Source organism: Myotis brandtii, unplaced genomic scaffold (genome assembly GCF_000412655.1).
Source record: "Myotis brandtii unplaced genomic scaffold, ASM41265v1 scaffold179, whole genome shotgun sequence".
Taxonomy (NCBI): domain Eukaryota; kingdom Metazoa; phylum Chordata; class Mammalia; order Chiroptera; family Vespertilionidae; genus Myotis; species Myotis brandtii.
The window spans coordinates 2,437,347-2,445,957 of NW_005356635.1; positions in this window are offsets into that span (position 1 = coordinate 2,437,347).

Genomic DNA, 8,611 nt, shown 5'->3' on the forward strand with positions numbered 1-8,611 from the left:
CAGAAATTGACCCAAGCCATTATGCTCAATTAATATTTGACAAAGAAGGCAAGAGCATACAATGGAGTAAAAATATGTTCACAAAATTGGACAGCAATATGCAAAAAAATGAAACTAGACCACCAACTTACATCATACACAGGAATAAATTCAAAATGGATAAAAGACTTCAATGTAACTTGGGAAACCATAAAAATCCTAGAAAAAACCATAGGCAGCAACATCTCAGACATCTCTTGTAGCAATATGTTTACAGATACATCTCCTAGGACAATGGAAACTAAGGAGAAAATAAACAAATGCAACTACATCAAAATAAAAAGCTTCTGCACAGCAAAAGAAACCATCGACAAGATGAAAAGGGAGTCCATTGCATGGGAGAACATATTTGGCAATGACACATCTGATAAAGGATTAGTATCCAAAATACATAAGGAATTCATACAACTTAATAAAAGGAAGATAAACAATCCAATTAAAAAATGGGCAAAGGATCTTAATAGACACTTCTTCAAAAGGGACACACAGACCGCCAAGAGACATATGAAAAAACTAGAGACCTGGTGCACAGATTCGGGGTCCCTCGGCCCGGCCTAAGGGGATTGGGCCAAAACTGACTCTCTGACATCCCCCAATGGGTCCTGGATTGTGAGAGGGCAGTTCTTGGGCTCCCTCCTCTCTGGTACTGGGTTCGTCACCGGAGAACTGCAGATGCCAAGTCACCACAGCTCTGCAGCTCCTGGGTTGAGCGTCTGCCCCCTGGTGGTCATTGTGCATCATAGCTACTGCTTGGATGGTCAAACGGTCAGACGGTCAAATGGTCAGATGGTCGCTTAGGCTTTTATATATATAGATGCTCAAAGATACTCCACATCAGAGATATGCAAATTAAAATTAAAATGAGGAATCTAATGAACGAAATACACTGTTGAACAAAAATAGACCCAGAGACATAGAAACATAGAACAATAGAACAGACTATGGAATCTCAGAGGGAAGGTGGGAGAGGGTGGGTGGGTGGATGGGAAGAGATCAACCAAAGAACTTGTATGCACATATGCATAACCCATGGACACAGACAATAGGGTGGTGGAGGCCGGGGGTGAGTGGTGGGGGCACACTATAAGAGGTCAATGGGGAAAAAAGAGACATATGTAATACTTTCAACAATAAAGATTTAAACAATAAATAAATAAATAAGCAGCTCATTCAATTCACAGCACAAACATTTTCCTTAAGACCACCTATATAATTTGGCAGAAGTGCTTTTATGTGTACCTACAATTTTCATTACACACAATATTTTAAAAACGTTTATTCAAAGTTAGAGATAAAATTAAATTAATGTTTAATCAAACAAATTAAGTGAAACTGTTTTGTTTTTCTTTTCCCTGTGAATGTGTGTAGTAAAGACTATAATGATTAGTACTACTGTTTGGTGTCATTGCCTTGATCATGCTAAGGTGCCAGAGCCTTTGCTTTCTCACCATCAGTTTGAATGTCAGCACATGGCTTTGTAGTGTTATTAGAAAAATAGTTTTGATGTTGTGGACCCCCTGAAAGAGTCTTGGAAACTTCCAGAGCTCTGTATACCAGACTTTGAAAACTTCTGCTCTAAAAATAAAGTTTTATCTTTTTCAAAAATGTTTTATATATATATATATATGTATATGATCTATGTATATCATACATATACATATACATATGCATTATATGTATATGTATGATAATTAATGGATCCAACATATTTTCTTAAACATTTACCACACAGCTATTTTCTTCTTTTCTTTAATTTCTGTAGCTGCAATTTACCATCTCTTATGTTCATAGTACCTACTTCTCATGCTCCTCTACTCTTGAACATCAATAATTCTGTCCACTGGTATCTATGTGCAAAATTAAATAATATATGAATCCAAGGAAAACTCACAAATACATTGAGAGATCTTGGTTTGCTTAGGGTTCCACAAAATTTAATTCTCCAGGGCCACAGTGACATTGCTTCAACCAACCTTCTAACATCATGTCTTATTCCCTTGCTTAAAAGTTTGTGATGTGGCTTCATTGTTTTGATGAAGCTTAAATTCCTTAGCCCAGTGCTTAGGTTATCCACACTCTAGTCTTAATTCAGCCTTTCCTTTACCTCTTTTGTTAACTCTCATAACACACACACTCTCTCTCTCTCTCTCTCTCTCTCGCACTCGCAATTTTGCTTCACAACTTGCAATTTCTTAAGCATTATGTTAACAAAGCATTATGTTATGCTTTGTACATGCTGTTTTCTCTGTCTCAAATATTTCTTCCAAAACTTCATTTACCTGGATAATTTCTCCCCAAACAAGTTTTTATTCATAACATCTTCTCAAGGAGGCCAGCCATGAATAACTTATCAAAAATGTTACCTCTTCAACATTTCATTTCTATCTTCTATTCTTTGACTTTCATTCTCACTTCTTACATACAATATACTACTTATTTTGATTAATTTCTGTCTAATTCACTAGAATGTACTTATCATGCAGACAGAGGTTTTTTCCTGTATTGCCTATAATTATATCTCCTGTACCTATTTGGTACTATCCAAATGTTTGTGGGTGCTCCATAAACATTTGTTGAATGACTAAATGACATCAAATAATACCTCCTATGTTAGCTTCCTTCACCTTAGTAGGGCAAAATTAATCACATTTTTTCCTCACTATTTTCATGCTATATATAGCAGTATACTATTAATCACTTTTTTTTGTTTTGTTTTGTTTTGAATGTAGCACTTCTACCAGACTGTGAACCCCTTAACATATATAACTTGTTGAATTCATCCTCAGCTGTTGGCAAAGGCTGACACTTAATAGGTGTTTTGTAAACATTTGTTGAATAGAAAACTATGTGATGTTTCATAAGGCAGCTAAAAATATGTAGAATAATTTGAAGTTTGCATAAAATGGGATGCCTGTCACAAACAGCTATTTTAAGTAAAATAGTATTATTGAATGGCTTTTTAAATATGCTTCACTGAAACTATTCTCACTGAAACAAATGGAAGAGTAAATGCCCCTTTCTATGTTAAACATAGTTGATATTAAAAATATGAACCCACAGTTTTCCAGAGATACTGTCTTTGATGCCATTGGCCACCTCTGGTTTAGCCACCTTCCTTTTGGTATTTCTGTTATTCTCCTGCTCTCTCCATGAAAGAAATTCTGATCTAAATCGGTTGTCTTGTTGCTTTGTAGTGCTATTTTTAATCTCTAAGTTATTTAAGGGATAGCTTTTTCTCCTTTAAAGAAAATTCAGACACCAGTCACCTTGTGAAGAAGACTTTGTCAGGATCTCCCTCTTAATGGAATCATAGCCATACGAAGGTGTGTTTCCCCCCCTAAGGTCAAGTTTGATTTATTCAATGTATTAGTCATGACAAAATGCCTATATTTTCAAATGTCTAATCCACATTATAGTTAAGAAATAGAATGCCATATTTCACTTGTATGTGGAATCTGGAAAACAAAATAAATGAACAGGCAGAACCGAAAGAGACTCAAACATACAGAGAACATTTTGAAAATTGCCAGATGGGAGGTATTTTGGAAGGATGGGTAAAAAAGGTGACAGGATTAAGAAGTACCAATTGGTAGTTACAGAATAGTTACAGGGATGTAAAGTACAGCATAGGGAATATAGTCAATAATATTGTAATAACTATATATGGTGTTAGATGGGTACTAGTCTTATCAAGGAGATCACTTATTAAGTTACATAATGTCCAATCACTGGGTTGTATACCTGAAACTAATATAATATTGTATGTCAACTGCAATTAAAAAACTAAAAAAAATATTTAAAGTAAAAAAGTAAATAAATAATAGAGTTGAAAATTTTACCCAAAGGAGCTAAAAGCAGCCTCATGGTCAGATATTTGGTAAACACAAGCTCTCCAGAATGTAGGAAATGCATTGCAAGGGTGAGAGTGGGGGTGGGAAGAGGTTGGGTTGTAGAAGCAGCTGTTAGATGTGCTATTTGAGGACCCAATAAATTCCTGGGGTCTGAGAGGAGGACAGGGAGGTGAAAGGGTAGTGGGAAAAGTTCAGAGACCAGCCACAGCCTGAGGCCAAAGGGCAGACCCCTGACCTTTTATTTTAACATGTGTCTATGGGAAAGGCTCTACAATAAGATTGAACTAAATGGTTTGCTCTCCACCTTGATCCTGATTATACAAATGGGAGAGATAATAGTGAAAAAGAGGCAAGTGAAAATTTAAGGCTTGGCTGTATAAAATTAATAGTTATTTTGTGGACTATGTGTAGTTTGTTGGGCTTTCATATGACAATGACTATGCCTATTATTAACCATTATAAACTTTTATTTGATTAAAATTGCTCATGCTTTCAGATCTACTAATAATATCACAATTTATCTACCACTTTAAAGAATAAGTTAATTGTCACAAAAGGACTCATACCTAATCATCTACACCAGATAAAATTTCAATGTTTTATGAAAAATGTTACCAGTGAAAGAGGACATGTATGTTTCAAATTGAACTTTTGCACGTTGTTTGCATTTTCTGATGCCTGGTAAAGTATTTCTGGCTGACTGTTCTGATTTTGCTGATCAAAGATTTTGGTTTCTGTGATTCAAGTCCTTAACAATACATACCTATGTCTAAAATGATTTCTAAGGCATCCTCTAGAGACAAAATATGACCTACAGTATGGCGTTTGTTATTTCCTGCTGGAATCTGAAATTGATGATGTGAGGCTTCAACTTCCAAACATTTCTAATGCGTCATGGCTACTGTAATATTAACTGTCATAAATGTGCGGTGTAAAATGTAAATTCTTCAGTCACTACTAATCTTGGCATGTTGTGTGATAACACTATTTAAAATCCCTATCAAGGGAGTAAAAGTAGCCTCTTCATAATTCTAGAGAATATTTAAAAAGAAGGTGTTCAGCCCTAACCGGTTTGGCTCAGTGGATAGAACGTCAGCCTGCAGACTGAAAGGTCAAGGGCATGTACCTTGGTTGCGGGCACATCCCCAGTTTGGGGTGTGCAGGAGGCAGCTGATCGATGTTTCTCTCTCATCGATGTTTCTAACTCTCTATCCCTCTCCCTTCCTCTCTGTAAAAAATCAATAACAAAAATATTTAAAAAAAGAAGGTGTTCACATTTTCAGAGATTAATTTTCAACTGAGAACATATTTGGTGGCATAATGTTGATCGAGTCGATTGGTCCATCAAGCTGTATCCTTCTGTCTGAAGCAGCTTTTCATTTGCATATTGACAAAATGGATGACCTCTTCTGATCCTGCAACTCCAACCAAACTAATCCTGCCTTTAATCCAAAAGAAGGCTAGGGGTGATCTTACTACTTCAATTGTTTTCCACATTTAAGAATAGGGCCCTTGTTGTTTTAACAAAAATTAAGATTATTAAGACAATTACTAATTAACAACTTAGGATTTGATAAAATATTTATTCATGATGTTTTGTGCTGTATAAATACTATAAAAATCAATTATCATGAACATCATTCATTTCCCATCATCAATAAAAAATAAAATGAAATGGTTATATATGGACATTGCCTTTTACTAAATTAAACAAGCTTTATTATTCCCCAACAGCCTTGTAAGAATATTGAACCCAAACACAAACTGGTCAGACACCTTTCTTGTAGTTTCAGAATAAAGGGTAAAAATCTATCCCATCTATCCCTGACAATCTAAACTTTGGAGCTGATAATCTGAAATAGGACAAAATACCCTAGAAGAGATATATCTGGGAGTCATTTCAGTTGTAGACTGAGGGTCACTTCCAACAAAGCAATAAAATAGCTAATAAAACCTTAATATCACATTTTTGGCACATAGGCAAACAGAATAAACTAGATAAGGGTGAAAAAGTTTGGAATCCTTCCATCTGCAGTAAGGGAAACATAGTCACTGAATGTTGTCCTTCTCTAAGCATCAATGTGGAGTTTGCAAATGATCATGAAAGCTAAGCTTGCTTAATATAATAACTAGTAACAATTTTATATATTGAGATTGCATCAACTTATAAAGTAGGAAAAGAAAGTTTAATCTGTCACTGAAAAAGTAAATTTTTATAAAAATGTTATAAACTTCTCTCATAACTGAGGAATTTGACTTTTAATTGGCTCTATAAAGTTCATTTCTTCTATAGTTATAGAAAAAACTAGAATCCTGTTATTCAATACATCAATCAGTATTTATCAGAGGACATGCAAATAGACAAAATAAATTTTAATTTATTCAATTCCATACCTTCACATTAAGAACAAATATAAATTGGCTTTAAAAAATGTCCCACATAATTTCTAGATTTGGATATTTGATAAATTCAGATATGTTATTCACATGTGTTGACAATTTAGAAACGTAAGTTGAAATTCTTTGCATAGAAAAAAAATAAAGTTCTGAATTTTAAAAAAAGGTTTAAAATATTTGTTATATATATTACTCATATAAATGTTACTTATTAGGTAACATTTTCTGTTCTCTTTAACAGTTACTAAATTTTTAAATCACTGCCTAAAGTTGTAGTCACACACATCATTATAAAACAAATAAAACATAAATGTTAAGTTAAATTTTACCTTAACTTTTTCATAATACCCTCCTTTCCTCCATCATAAATTCATTCAAAATTAAATTTCTAGAAAGCCCATAATAGCAAATGTTGATTAAGGTCCGCCTCACTGTCCCCATATTTTCACATTTGTTAATATATATTATTTCTAATTTCTTCTTGCCCTTCCTGAAGTAGTCTGTGTCTTCCCTTCTCCTAACTTGTCAACTATTTAGTTTTATCCTTTTATGCATATTCTCATCCATTTTTATACCTCATCCATTTTTCTAACATTTCTCTTTTTCTTGTTACTTTGTAGTAGTTATGCTCATGTACCATTGAACTTAATCTCTGGAAATTGAAACAGTCATTTTTCTATGTGAATATTTTATTTTTTCAAGATACTGGAATTTGGGAAGAGCAAAATTCTGTGAAATATTATAATTTATACTTAAATACATTCATTTTCCTGCTGATAATGGAAGAATAAGAGAGTTTGCTTTTCTTGCTAAAATTTTGACAACTCTAATATACTCTGCTTATGTGCTTGTGGTAACTGAAGAACGTGAGTTTGAAGCAGGGCACTTATAAAGTGAAAAGCAATTGGTATTACATGTGTCCTTTCCTTGATTTTTATATCCTTCACCTAGTAATGGATACAAACAGATCCACAAACAATTCTTGCTCTTCTCTTGTAGACTTAGACTGTTTAGAGTAGGCTTCCAGGAGTGAAATTGTTCGATCATAGTGAATGCATATCTTTAATTTGGTGACTGCTGTCATATGTTCCCCAGAATGTGTCTGTTTACATTTCAAGCAGCAGTGAAAAGGGTTCCAATTTCCCCCACATATTATCTGAATATCATTAAGTCCTCTTTTCTTTTGTATTTAGTTTTCATTTTTGTGAATACTAAAAAAATTGGAGAATTTCTTCAAATACTTAACTATTTAGGTTTATACTTTTGTGCATATTCTATATACCTTGTTCATTTTTCTAACATTTCCCTTTTTCTTGTTACTTTGTAGGAGTTATTTCCATAAATAACAATCCCTTAATAGTTTAGGATTTTAAACATGTTTTCTCCTGTCTAGCATCTCTTTTTTTGCAAAGAATACATTAGTCTTGTTTGTCATGGTTTTTGTGGTTTGTGTTTTTTGGCTCCAGCTTAAGAAACTTTCCTCCACCCAAAGGTCACAATCAAAATTTCTTAATAATTTAGTCCCATTCTGGATGCCCTAGCACATGTAAGTTTTGATCTCTATGAAGTTTGTTTTTCTTTGTAAAGTAAGTTAGTTTTCTGAAAGCCATTAGTAGAAGCTATCTTTTCTCCACGAACTGACAATGCCACCTTTCCTGGGTCCGTGTCTGCCTGCTGTCTATTCTGTTCCATTGATTATTTGTCTACTCTGGGCCAGTACTTCAGTAGTTTTATTGCTAGGCCTTACAATCTGGTGGGGCAATAAATCCAGGTTTGCTCTTTTCCCCTGAATGTTGCATTAAGTCTGAGTTTTATTCAGAATTTATATTAATAAGTTTGTTAAGTTGCTAAAAATATTTTGGTTAAATTTTGATGAGAAATGCATGGGGAGAACTCAAAGCTTTAAAATGTGAAGTCATTCTATCCTTATACATACATGGCCATTCTCTCATTTTATTCATCTCCTTTTTAAAAAAATAGGTTGGTTTTGTTTTTTTAAATTTTTTTAATTTTTATTTTCTTGTTTAAAGTATTACAAACAGTAGTACATATGTCTCCTTTTTTGCCCCATTGACCTTCCCCCGGCCTACCCTAGCCCCCAGCACATGCCCTTACCCCACTCCCCCCCAGTGTCTTGTGTCCATTGACTATGCTTATATGCATGCATATAAGTCTTTCGATTGATCTCTTACCCGCCCCCCACAACACTCCCCAGCCTTCCCGCTGTAATTTGACAGTCTGTTCGATGCTTCTCTGCCTCTGTATCTATCTTTTTGTTCATTAGGTTATAATGTTCTTTATTATCCATAAATGAGTAAGATCAT